The following is a 15123-nucleotide window of genomic DNA, read 5'->3' on the forward strand; positions in this document are numbered from 1 at the left end:
GCTGTTTTTTCTCAGTCTTCTATTCTATAGAGTCTATAATATTTTTTTGACGTTAATTAAGTTTCATGTGTTGTAGGTTAAGGTTTATTTTTGTGTTCTTTTTTTATATTTTTGCACAATTTTATTTTTATTGTGTTTGAGCATCTACTTTTTTTTTAGCAATTTGTTTGTTTATTTCAATATTAGAAAAACTAAATTATAAATACATAGTTAAAATGTTATAAAAACTTACCATTTAATAGCCATTACAGTTCTCAGTAGAGTCACAGTTGCAGGAACTTATAATCCTTAAGACATTTGAATAGTTGAGATTTATGTAAGATTTTTGATAAAATGTTTTGTAAAATTTTTTTAACACAATGACATTTTCGTGAAAATGATTAAATTCAATATTTTTAATTAATTGTTAAAATATTAAATTTCACTTTTCTTTATTTTTTTTTATTTTACACTTAATTTTAATTTAAATTATTTTTCTTTAATTTTTTTAATAATTTTCGCAATGCGTAATAATTTTATTGGAACACATAATTTAATTGGAATTATTTTAATAATACTTTAAAAATTAACATATTTTTGCATATAAATTATTTTTATAAAACAATAAATTAATTATATAAAACTTAAAAAGGATTTTCAAAAATGTAAACACTGATTCACATTATGCTGGGTCAATAAATATAAAGAAGAGATCTGAAAATAAAATACATAAAATCATTAGAAAATGCTGAAAAAATATAAATAAGTATTTTAAAGCGATTAATTAAGATTTAATTTAACTAAATTTAATTAAAAATAACATTAAAATAGAATTCGAGACTTCTAACTGTATATACAGTTCTAGTTCAGTTCTAGTTCAGTTCTAGTTCAATTCTAGTTCAGTTCTAGTTCAGTTCAAGTTCAGTTCAAGTTCAGTTTTAGTTCAGTTCTAGTTCTAGTTCAGTTCTAGTTCAGTTCTAGTTCAGTTCTAGTTCAGTTCTAGTTCAGTTCTAGTTCAGTTCTAGTTCAGTTCTAGTTCAGTTCTAGTTCAGTTCTAGTTCAGTTCTAGTTCAGTTCTAGTTCAGTTCTAGTTCAGTTCTAGTTCAGTTCTAGTTCAGTTCTAGTTCAGTTCTAGTTCAGTTCTAGTTCAGTTCTAGTTCAGTTCTAGTTCAGTTCTAGTTCAGTTTCTAGTTCAGTTCTAGTTCAGTTCTAGTTCAGTTCTAGTTCAGTTCTAGTTCAGTTCTAGTTCAGTTCTAGTTCAGTTCTAGTTCAGTTCTAGTTCAGTTCTAGTTCAGTTCTAGTTCAGTTCTAGTTCAGTTCTAGTTCAGTTCTAGTTCAGTTCTAGTTCAGTTCTAGTTCAGTTCTAGTTCAGTTCTAGTTCAGTTCTAGTTCAGTTCTAGTTCAGTTCTAGTTCAGTTCTAGTTCAGTTCTAGTTCAGTTCTAGTTCAGTTCTAGTTCAGTTCTAGTTCAGTTCTAGTTCAGTTCTAGTTCAGTTCTAGTTCAGTTCTAGTTCAGTTCTAGTTCAGTTCTAGTTCAGTTCTAGTTCAGTTCTAGTTCAGTTCTAGTTCAGTTCTAGTTCAGTTCTAGTTCAGTTCTAGTTCAGTTCTAGTTCAGTTCTAGTTCAGTTCTAGTTCAGTTCTAGTTCAGTTCTAGTTCAGTTCTAGTTCAGTTCTAGTTCAGTTCTAGTTCAGTTCTAGTTCAGTTCTAGTTCAGTTCTAGTTCAGTTCTAGTTCAGTTCTAGTTCAGTTCTAGTTCAGTTCTAGTTCAGTTCTAGTTCAGTTCTAGTTCAGTTCTAGTTCAGTTCTAGTTCAGTTCTAGTTCAGTTCTAGTTCAGTTCTAGTTCAGTTCTAGTTCAGTTCTAGTTCAGTTCTAGTTCAGTTCTAGTTCAGTTCTAGTTCAGTTCTAGTTCAGTTCTAGTTCAGTTCTAGTTCAGTTCTAGTTCAGTTCTAGTTCAGTTCTAGTTCAGTTCTAGTTCAGTTCTAGTTCAGTTCTAGTTCAGTTCTAGTTCAGTTCTAGTTCAGTTCTAGTTCAGTTCTAGTTCAGTTCTAGTTCAGTTCTAGTTCAGTTCTAGTTCAGTTCTAGTTCAGTTCTAGTTCAGTTCTAGTTCAGTTCTAGTTCAGTTCTAGTTCAGTTCTAGTTCAGTTCTAGTTCTAGTTCAGTTCTAGTATGAGCTACCCATTCAAGCAGACTTAACAAAAACACATGAGTTCAAATACCGACTCAGTTCATTTTTTTTTTTAAATTGTATCAGAGATATTTCTATGCACTTATATCTCTAAATATAATTTAATGTACATAACCAAGCAATTTATACATTGTATTTTCAAAAGAACCAAAAATTCTTTGTTTGTTTCTTTTTAATATTTGGAGGTCAACCAACCTTGAATCCAAACAGCAAGCATTTTTTGTGACCTTGACTTTTGGCATAAAGTGCAAAAATTTTCACCTTTATTTAAATGCAAAAAAAAAAATACATTTGAATATTATTTTCTCTAGAGACATTTAAGCAATAAAAATCTTGCACTCCTTGAATTTTGTTGCTCCTAACATTTAGCACTATTACAGCCAGGCAGGCACTCCTTACTCTGAGAATAACAAAAATACTCCTTACACTTTCCCTTTATAAGAAAGTGCGAAACAATTCTTAGCAATGGGTATGGTTTATTTGCAACAGCAATTTTTCGTAAGAAAAACAAAAAATAAATACAAATTGTACAAAAAAACTGTAGACATTTTTAGTTACACCGCCAGCAGCAATTCCTATAAATATTTAAAAGGATGTGTTTGCTGCAACCATATTTTGCGTTGTACTTTTTTGTTATTGCCAAGACACGTCCTTGTTCGTCTTTGTTTACAAACAAACATTTTATGTGTGCAATAAAATATGTAGAGTCAAAGGAAGAAAAACGAAAAAAAAAAGGATTTTCGTAAAATGTTTTTGCACAACATCTTCTCTATTAGATGATGTGTTTTTTGTGTTTATGGCGTTTTAGGGGGCGTCAAGCCTTAGTTCATATATAGACAAATATTTACTGGTGACCTTCAAAACGTTTCTTTACTCCTGAGAAGGCAACCAAAACCACCTTTGTATCATTTATGCCAGCCAGACAATCAAACCAAAAGATAGAGAGAGAAAAGTATTGAAATAAAACACACACAAAAAAGGACAATGAACTGAATTGAGTGTATGTGTGTGTGTGTGCGAATACGTTTAATAACAACTGGTTTGTTGTTGGATTTGTTCGTCTTGTCTTTTGGAACAAAAACAATAGATACTTCCAGACACTCGTATATCGTATACATTAGAGGTAAGGAACTTTTGTACATGTTTTATTGGGTGGCAGAAAGGAAGGTAGGAAGCAAGACAAGGATAATGATGATGTTATTAAACTTCCAAATATGAAGGTCACTTGTATTATTTCTTTAAGAGTAAAAATAATTATTTCTTTGTTATTTTTATACCCTTATTGTGTGTCGCCTTAAATGTGAATTAAAGAAATTAATAAATTAAGTGGTAAAATTTGAGGGAATTTTGTTGGTCGAATTTTAAATTATATTAATATTTTAAGCGAATGCATTAAAAGTCCTTAAAAGTTTCAGTTCCTAATTCAAAGGAAGGTCGCCTATACGGGTAAGAGAACTCCAAATATAACATACACCAAAGTTAAGAGCAATTTACATTAGGACATGCCTTCTTATATTCAATCTTTGTGGTACTAATTCCAATAATAAAACGGATAAAAAGGTCTCCGTATTCGGATCTAGATGTTCTATCAAAGTTCGGTGCTTGCACTATAATAACACAGGCCGATTGAGCAGCACTGAAATTCCTGAATTCGAATCTGAACTCTGAATTTCTCCATCACATCTTGAATTCGAGATATGGTGCCCTAAAGTTTGGAAAAATTAAATTTTTGGCCTCTTTTTAAGACGTTATAACAGTGCCAAGACAACTTATTTTATAAAATGTTTATGTTTAGGTGAAGATATCACGAAAATGAAATGAGATATGTCAGATTTCATTTTATATATAAAGTTGTCTTGGCGTTATCATAATGTTTCAAAATGTGCCAAAAATTGCTTTTTTTTTCAAACGTCAGGTTACGATATCTCGAATGGAGAAATTCTGAGAATTTAGGGTAGTTCATTCCTTTAGAAAAGTATACTAGTTTGGGTTGCAGAAATAGCAGAAATAGCAGTCTGTGTTCTTGACATTTTTCTGTATAACCTTGTTCTTGAGTAATCGTAATCGATCCAATGCAGACATAGAGCACGGATTTAGTTGTATTTATATACTTCAAAATCTATCTATCGCGTTTAACTCACATCATCAATGCGCAATGCTTGACAATGGCTCTGAGCTAGACATGAACTAGAGACAACCTACCACTGAACCGTTGCATATCTTCCGAAAAATATCTGGCACATTAATTTTGGTTATGCAGGTGAGCGAGCGCCGTATACCACTGATTCATCCTAAATCTCATTTAACATTAACTTATTGCCAACATTTAGCATCACTGTCACTCCTCTGATGGATCTCTGTCTTTACGGCAACAGTTCCGAACTCATTCCGAAATGTAAATTTCACAGTCCATCAGTCTTTAAAACAACATTGTAATACCGCGATTTTGGTTTAACCATAAGCAGTACAAGACAAAGTCAAAAACGCTGTATAGGGGTTATCAGTTCCAGTGATACCAGATACTATAACTAACTAACTAACTAACTAACTAACTAACTAACTAACTAACTAACTAACTAACTAACTAACTAACTAACTAACTAACTAACTAACTAACTAACTAACTAACTAACTAACTAACTAACTAACTAACTAACTAACTAACTAACTAACTAACTAACTAACTAACTAACTAACTAACTAACTAACTAACTAACTAACTAACTAACTAACTACTAACTAACTAACTAACTAACTAACTAACTAACTAACTACTAACTAACTAACTAACTAACTAACTAACTAACTAACTAACTAACTAACTAACTAACTAACTAACTAACTAACTAACTAACTAACTAACTAACTAACTAACTAACTAACTAACTAACTAACTAACTAACTAACTAACTAACTAACTAACTAACTAACTAACTAACTAACTAACTAACTAACTAACTAACTAACTAACTAACTAACTAACTAACTAACTAACTAACTAACTAACTAACTAACTAACTAACTAACTAACTAACTAACTAACTAACTAACTAACTAACTAACTAACTAACTAACTAACTAACTAACTAACTAACTAACTAACTAACTAACTAACTAACTAACTAACTAACTAACTAACTAACTAACTAACTAACTAACTAACTAACTAACTAACTAACTAACTAACTAACTAACTAACTAACTAACTAACTACTAACTAACTAACTAACTAACTAACTAACTAACTAACATACTAACCAACTAACTAATAATATTTGAGAGGTCACCCCTCGACACCTAAAAATGGAACCCTAACTTTTCTGAACTAATGACTTGCAATAAAAAGTGTTTAACGCATTGCACTCTCGGCATTATATTCCTCCTTCAACAGACCACTTGACACTTTCTAAACTCTCGAAAAGCCTAAGAAGCCTGTGTGGCTAAACAAATTTTAATATTAACTATTTAAAATTGTATTTCACCATTAATTGTAACTATTTGTAAAATAATACCCATCATTTGTTTTTGTTTTTTTTTTCATTCATATCATTAATTACACAAATTTTCCAGTTATATTTAGACTCTTTCTATGTATTTCATTAAATTGTGCAATTGTACAAGTTGATAATTATAGGCGTTACACTTTACTATATACTTTGTGTAGTAAACCTTTCCTTTGGGTAAGCGAGTGTGGTACAAGGTACCAATTGTTGAACTAGATTTTGTAAAAAAAATCTACACCCCATAACTAGTACATAGAGTAATTATCGTAAACTATGTAAAAAAAAATACAAAAATAATTAAAATTTCCCACCATCGACTAATGATCCAAAAAAAATATTTTGTTTATAAAGTAAACAAAAAAATGAAAAATCCAAAAGTCTAGAATAGAAGGAGTTGCTATTTTTTCAAGTTAATTTTCTTTTGCTTTTGTTGTGAAGTCTAAAAAATTTAACAGAAAAGGCGTAAAAGCCGTTTAGGCCTTAATTACATTTTCTAGGAAATTAAGCAATTGTTTTGGAATATATGTTTACCTAAAAAAAAAACAAACTTCAAATAAACAATTAAACAAAAATAGCAAACTCATTAATTATTATTAATAATTTAGGTATATGTAGTAAAGTAAACAAAATTATTTAGTTTAAGGGAAAATTACACTCCCAGATTTCTGGTAAATTTATATAGTTTACTGCTAATATTAAAACAAATATGTATTACAATATGATTTAATGATTTATTAAATTAGATTGTCTTAAAGATTAAGTGGATCTGCATATTTTTTCAAAAGTCAAAAAGTTTTTGAATAATCGTTAAAAACTTTCCCGCCTAAAATATTTACTATTAAAGCTGACAACGTTTAAGTGGTCACATATCTTAAGAGTTAAAGGGTCTTGTGAACTTTTTAACTGATCTACTACATATTTGAAAAGAAAACTGAGAAATCTCACACCCTCTTAAGAAATTATAAAAGGAAAAAAAAACTTAACAACTAAATGCAAATTACTTAAAACACTAAAAACTTTTAAGCCTATTTGCAGAGCTTGAAATAAAAATGCTTCACAAAAATGTCGATTATTTCGCAGAATTTCTTAAGAAAACCAAAACCTTAAAATCGTTTAACAAATTGTAATGCTTACAAAATATTTCACACCAATTCTCCCACAAAATCATTTATCAATTTAATTAGAGTAATTTTGTTTTTTTCTGTTTAAATTCATTAATATATTCGTCTAGATACAATGTACTAATTGTGCAAATGTTAAATATCACTAACGCTTTAATTTCAAATTTAAACAAAAAAATTTTGAAAACTAAATGTGAATTGAAATTTTCAAAAAAATAATTGTATGAATGAACCTGTTAATGTATAATTGTTTGTACCATTTGGGAGGCTAAACCACTGAAACAATCTTATAAGGGCGTGGCACTTCCCATATAAAGTTTATACTAAATTTTGTATATCTAGAACGCTGTATAATCTAAACTTTGCAGGAATACCTTTATTGGCTAAATATCTTTTTTACTGAAAACTAGACTTCAAATCTTTTTTACTGAAAACTAGACTTCAAATATTAGTGGGCGTGGCACCTTCTAAACAAAGTAAATACTAAAATTTGAATAACTGGGAAGCTATATAAGCTAGAAGGGAAGGTAGGAGGTTTAAGCTTTATTAGGGTCTTTTCCCCCATTGTATCTACAAATCTTAAGCAAACTTTTTCCTAACTAAAATTCGCTTCAATTAATAAATTGATTGAATCAAGCAAAACCATCTTTATTAAAAAATTAATTGTATAGATTAAAGCTTTAATCAACAGTTTAAAATTAATCTTTATATAAACAAATTAATGTATATTTGTTTGTACCTTAAAGGAGGCTAAACCTCTTAAACGATCTTATATGAGCATGGCACTTCCCATATAAATTTTATACTATATCTTTCATATCCAGAACAGTGTATAAACTAAACTTAGCAGGAATGACTTTATTGGCTAAATATTTTTTTTTAATGAAAACTAGACTTCAGAAATTAGTGGAATCGGAATAACTGGAAAGCTATAAGCTAGATTCTTTAAATTTATGAGAAAATTATATATCAATAAATATTATTGAAATATAGGAAAAAAAAGTTCAGAGGCTAAAACTATTTCCAGAGTTCTGAAAAATATATAATTCAAATTATGCGCTATAGATCAATAAGTCTGACGTTAGATTAGAAAAACTTGAAGAATTTGTTGTAGTGTTTCAAAATGCTAATAAAATCTTTAAGATCCCGATAACGATCTTAAAGCCAGAAAGTTTGAATACGGGGACGATAACATCTCAGTCTATAATTAATCGTCAAAAATAGAAACGTGCCGAGACAATAGCCGAAAGATACCAGTTGTATGATACCGAATTTATTAAAGAAGCTAGATATTTCATGTATCCGATCGGAGACTTTGTAATCTCTGAGGACCTTAAGTTAGTCTGAAAACATCAGATCAAAAGAAATACATTTAGGTCACAATCGAATTTTCAATAAAGAAAGATATTCCATGTATAATATCTGGTGACCTTTAGTTACTCCTATTGTGCGTTCATTTGCCAAAGTCTCTGGTGGTAATCGAACCCACAACCTGCTTACAGGTAGACTAGAACACTACCAACCAACCTGCGGAAGCATCGTGAATCGTAGAAAATCCACAAACTACTGGTGCCGACAACAGTTTCGAGGAAATCTAAATGAGATATTCGCTAACTGAATGTGACATATGTATGTCTACAAAGTTGAAAGCGTCAAGTATCCCATAAGCTGTTTGATTCCGTTCTGGCTATATAAATTCTGGTTATTAATGCCTATCTCACGGTGGTCTTCTCCAACCACTGGGTGAGCTTTGTGACGACTTACCATTGCCCCATTGCGTTTGTTACACGGTCCAACATACGCGCACTTTTCTCAAGTACTTGTGCTATCTTATCTCTGACCATTGCTGCCCCGTTGCTTAACTAGAGACGTAACCGGTAGACCGAAGTACGAATCCCACAAATAAGCCGAGACTTTGTTCTTATTCACAGTGACACACTGTGGTAATTCTGATATGAACAGAGTTTACTCTGAACAAATCTGGACAAAGAAGGATAATTCAATGTTATAATTTGTATATTATACCTTTCATCCATCATCATTCAACCCAGCACACTTCTCGTTCATCCGATACACTCATAGGAGAAAAACATACGACACGGGTGGGTGAGGCCCGCATAACCCACATTCATACCGTACCATATACAATAACACCAACTCATTTCCAACACTTAGTCAAACAGTCACTCCTCTGTGGGTATCTGTTGTTCTCGGCAACAGCACCGAACTTATCCCGAAATATCGTCTTTAACTTACATCAGTCTTTTAACCGCCACTTACACTTCCGCCGAATTTTAAACCACAGCAACTACGTGGATCCCGAAGGAACCTCAACCGACTGACCAGCCAGGACATAGTCCTGCGGGCAACTGGCCACCCGTCGTACCAGATTATGTGGTTCTCTGTTTATACCCCATGTCAAATCATAACAAGAACTAGCCGAAGATTGAAGTAACATTACCAGTTTATAGTATCGGCAGACTAGAGGTATTGGTAACACCTCTTTTTCCCCCGGATTGCAATACACCAAGATGCGGATCTATCATCAAGGAAACATGCCCGGGGGCGGGCTACTAAGACCATAGGAAGTGGTGAGTAGTACTTAAATGGACTCCTAAGACTACTAGGGCATCACAACGGGACCGCAATTGGGTAGATCCATGATCTCATAAACCTAAGACCTTAGTGAGTGCAATATTGACCTCAGTACCTGTTACACACGATAAAACAACAAATATGATTTCTTTCTAACAAGACCAAAAACGCACCTAAACTGGAACGATTTGCTTTGATTATAAATGATCCGTCGGAAGTCGCTAGGATAGATGAGAATGAGTTACCAAGATCAAGATCTACTGCAATTATTACAGATCTTTTCAAATAATCTAAGCGGAATCAACAAAACGGTTTGATAATCCAGACTTTTTTGCTTTAAGATCAGACTTCCCTTCTGTCTAAACGACGTGGTCTCTGAGAACAAGATACCAAGAATACCTAGATCGACAGCTCTTATTCGCATAGTTCCTTTAAAGCTGAAAGGAGATATTGGGGACCATCCGAGACTGGAGGTTATCACAGTGTCCGAAACTATTGGAAGTTCTAAAAAGTTAGTGGTTCTCAAATTTTCTGCAAAAATATTTCCCTTGTAAAAGTTTACAATTCTTAAAGTATCAGTTAACATCTTCAATATTAAGCGATTAAAGCAATATGTTTAGATTCCCATAAAAAATTAGTATTATACATTTCCGCACAACCCCCTAGTTTTTCAATAAAAAGCGAAAAAAAACTATTAACTAAAACATACCAGGCAAAATTCAGTTCAATGAATTCTCCCATCCAACATTCATTCATTTCTAATTTAGATATTGACATGTGTTCCAACAAAACAATTAGATTTTTTTTTTTAATTTTTATTTTAACTTTAAATATAAAAACTCTTTTTACTATTTGTAAACTGATTGCCAGACATGCTGGGAAGATATAAATAAAGTAACAATATGAAAAAATTAAACATTTTTAGCAAAATTTTCACACTATGTACTTATAAATACGCACATCTTGAATGCTGGGGTTAAGATCATCGATCTGCTGCCAACATCATCACCAGAAGGCGATCGGAGAGGAACAAAACAAAATATAAAATCGATTTGATCTTTAACGTAAGCGTATGGTTTAGGAAAAGGCCTCAAGAGGTTATGAGAACACGAAATATTTATAGTTTTTTTTTTTCAGTTTTACAATTTTCTTTTGTTGTTTCATTGCATATGCTGATTTTGAGTATTAAGAAAAAAAAAATTATAATAAAACGGATATAAAAATTAAAAAATTCAATTGTGTTAATTTTTTATTTTCTTTTGTTTGTTTTGATTTGAAAATAATTTTTTAAGCGAAAAAAAAAAATCAAATTATAAATAAACAAAAATTGCTAACATACATATTTTTACGATGAAAAATGTTTGAATTTTAAGTTTTTTTAATTATTTAAATTAAACAATTTTTAAAGAAATATAAATGATACGATTTATTAATTGGATTTTGTGGTTTAGTTTAAATATCGAGTATATCGAGTAATTAGGTTAATGAATTTGCATCATATTGGACGAAACATTATGATATTTTTGAACTTATACATATTTTTTTTATATTAAGGAAATAAAATTCGAGCTACAAGGTTTGGGGTCACAACGATGTATCAAAATGAAATGTTGACTATAGACTAGACTATAGTCTATAGACTAGACTATAGACTAGACTATAGTCTATAGACTAGACTATAGACTAGACTATAGACTAGACTATAGACTAGACTATAGACTAGACTATAGACTAGACTACAGACTAGACTATAGACTAGACTATAGACTAGACTATTGACTAGACTATAGACTAGAGTCTAGTCAATAGTCTAGTCACTAGACTATTGACTAGACTATAGACTAGACTATAGACTAGACTATAGACCAGACTATTGACTAGACTATAGACTAGACTATAGACCAGACTATTGACTAGACTATTGACTATACTATAGACTAAACTATAGACTAGACTATAGACTAAACTATAGACTAAACTATAGACTAGACTATAGACTAGACTATAGACTAAACTATAGACTAGACTAATAGACTAGACTATAGACATAGAATATAGACTTAGACTATAGACTAGACTATAGACTAGACTATAGACTAGACTATAGACCTATAGACTAGACTATAGACTAGACTATAGACTGACTATAGACTAGACTATAGACTAGACTTAGACGAGACTATAGACTAGACTATAGACTAGACTATAGACTAGACTATAACTACTAGACTAGACTAAGACTAGACTATAGACTAGACTATAGACTAGACTATAGACTTAGACTATAGACTATACTATAGACTAGACTAATAGACTAGAACGCATAGAACTAGACTATAGACTAGAACTATAGACTAGACTATAGACTAGACTATAGACTAGACTATAGAACTAGACTATAGACTAGACTATGAACTAGACTATAGGACTAGACTATAGACTAGACTATAGACTAGACTATAGACTAGACATAACTAGACTATAGACTATAGACTAGACTATAGAATAGACTATAGACTAGACTATAGACTAGACTATAGACTAGACTATGACTAGACTATAGAACTAGACTCATAGACTAGACTATAGACTAGACTATAGACTAGACTATAGACTAGACTATAGACTAGACTATAGACTAGACTATAGACTAGACTATAGACTAGACTATAGACTAGACTATAGACTAGACTATAGACTAGACTATAGACTAGACTATAGACTAGACTATAGACTAGACTATAGACTAGACTATAGACTAGACTATAGACTAGACTATAGACTAGACTATAGACTAGACTATAGACTAGACTATAGACTAGACTATAGACTAGACTATAGACTAGACTATAGACTAGACTATAGACTAGACTATAGACTAGACTAGACTATAGACTAGACTATAGACTAGACTATAGACTAGACTATAGACTAGACTATAGACTAGACTATAGACTAGACTATAGACTAGACTATAGACTAGACTATAGACTAGACTATAGACTTGACTATAGACTAGACTATAGACTTGACTATAGACTAGACTATAGACTAGACTATAGACTAGACTATAGACTAGACTATAGACTAGACTACAGACTAGACTATAGACTAGACTATAGACTAGACTATAGACTAGACTATAGACTAGACTATAGACTAGACTATAGACTAGACTATAGACTAGGACTATAGACTAGACTATAGACTAGACTATAGACTAGACTATAGACTAGACTATAGACTAGACTATAGACTAGACTATAGACTAGACTATAGACTAGACTATAGACTAGACTATAGACTAGACTATAGACTAGACTATAGACTAGACTATAGACTAGACTATAGACTAGACTATAGACTAGACTATAGACTAGACTATAGACTAGACTATAGACTAGACTATAGACTAGACTATAGACTAGACTATAGACCTAGACTATAGACTAGACTATAGACTAGACTATAGACTAGACTATAGACTAGACTATAGACTAGACTATAGACTAGACTATAGACTAGACTATAGACTAGACTATAGACTAGACTATAGACTAGACTATAGACTAGACTATAGACTAGACTATAGACTAGACTATAGACTAGACTATAGACTAGACTATAGACTAGACTATAGACTAGACTATAGACTAGACTATAGACTAGACTATAGACTAGACTATAGACTAGACTATAGACTAGACTATAGACTAGACTATAGACTAGACTATAGACTAGACTATAGACTAGACTATAGACTAGACTATAGACTAGACTATAGACTAGACTATAGACTAGACTATAGACTAGACTATAGACTAGACTATAGACTAGACTATAGACTAGACTATAGACTAGACTATAGACTAGACTATAGACTAGACTATAGACTAGACTATAGACTAGGACTATAGACTAGGACTATAGACTAGACTATAGACTAGACTATAGACTAGACTATAGACTAGACTATAGACTAGACTATAGACTAGACTATAGACTAGACTATAGACTAGACTATATAGACTAGACTATAGACTAGACTATAGACTAGACTATAGACTAGACTATAGACTAGACTATAGACTAGACTATAGACTAGACTATAGACTAGACTATAGACTAGACTATAGACTAGACTATAGACTAGACTATAGACTAGACTATAAACTAGACTGTAGACTAAACTATAGAGTAGACTATAGACTAGACTATTAACTAGACTATAACTAGACTATAGACTAGACTATAACTAGACTATAGACTAGACTATAGACTAGACTATAGACTAGACTATAGACTAGACTATAGACTAGACTATAGACTAGACTATAGACTAGACTATAGACTAGACTATAGACTAGACTATAGACTAGACTATAGACTAGACTAGACTATAGACTAGACTATAGACTAGACTATAGACTAGACTATAGACTAGACTATAGACTAGACTATAGACTAGACTATAGACTAGACTAGACTAGACTAGACTATAGACTAGACTAGACTAGACTATAGACTAGACTAGACTATAGACTAGACTATAGACTAAACTATAGACTAGACTATAGACTAGACTATAGACTAGACTATAGACTAGACTATAGACTAGACTATAGACTAGACTATAGACTAGACTATAGACTAGACTATAGACTAGACTATAGACTAGACTATAGACTACTACAGACTAGACTATAGACTAGACTATAGACTAGACTATAGACTAGACTATAGACTAGACTATAGACTAGACTATAGACTAGACTATAGACTAGACTATAGACTAGACTATAGACTAGACTATAGACTAGACTATAGACTAGACTATAGACTAGACTATAGATTAGACTATAGACTAGACTATAGACTAGACTATAGACTAGACTATAGACTAGACTATAGACTAGACTATAGACTAGACTATAGACTAGACTATAGACTAGACTATAGACTAGACTATAGACTAGACTATAGACTAGACTATAGACTAGACTATAGACTAGACTATAGACTAGACTATAGACTAGACTATAGACTAGACTATAGACTAGACTATAGACTAGACTATAGACTAGACTATAGACTAGACTATAGACTAGACTATATGCTGCGATAATTTCCTTAAACTTTCTAAGCATAACTTTATAGAAAAAGGGTACTGCGAACCAAGCATCAAGGACCATTTATTCAATACTTGTTACCAGTCATTTTTTTAAAGAGAGTAATATAATACAAGTGCATTTTTCCCCCTCTTGGTTTTTCGCCAGCTAATTTTATTTGTGGTCAAGTTAACAAGACAAGTTAAAGTTTGTTTAACTCTAATACCAAAAAAAAAAAAACCAAGAAAAATACTTTCAATATAGAGCAATTTATAGCAGGTTGGTTATTTGTAGCAAATACACGTTTCCATTTAAAATAAAAGAGTACAAAATAAATGGAATTATTTTCTTTACTAGCTGCATGACTGACAGACCCTTTTACTGTTTGCTACTGCAAATTTTATTTTATATTTTTTTTTGTTTCACCCCAATTTTATATGGAGAATATTGTTGTATTGTTCTTGGTAATTTAAACCATGCATGTTATAAATTTGTGGTCAATTCCAGAAAAAATAAAACGAACATCAACTTCATTGGTCAAACCCAGGAAAAATTATAGTTTTTTTTTCTGGGTACACTCAAATGATCAGTAGTCGTACTGTCAATAAGTTGTTATTTTGTTAAAGAAAAAC

General features: G+C 31.4%; 1 protein-coding gene across 1 annotated transcript in view; it reads right to left on the reverse strand.

Annotated features, from left to right (window-relative positions):
• Positions 1-486: 486 nt before the first annotated feature.
• LOC119616069 (mitochondrial cardiolipin hydrolase) overlaps positions 487-15123 on the reverse strand; it is a 162596-nt gene continuing 147959 nt past the window's right edge. Inside the window, exon 4 of the mRNA XM_037972216.1 lies at positions 487-693. The gene's annotated coding sequence lies outside the window, so the exon portion shown is untranslated. The remainder of the gene's footprint in view (positions 694-15123) is intronic.

Source organism: Lucilia sericata, unplaced genomic scaffold, assembly GCF_015586225.1.
Source record: "Lucilia sericata isolate MDLA Ls3-8-SP2 unplaced genomic scaffold, ASM1558622v1 Contig000055F_arrow, whole genome shotgun sequence".
Lineage (NCBI taxonomy): Eukaryota > Metazoa > Arthropoda > Insecta > Diptera > Calliphoridae > Lucilia > Lucilia sericata.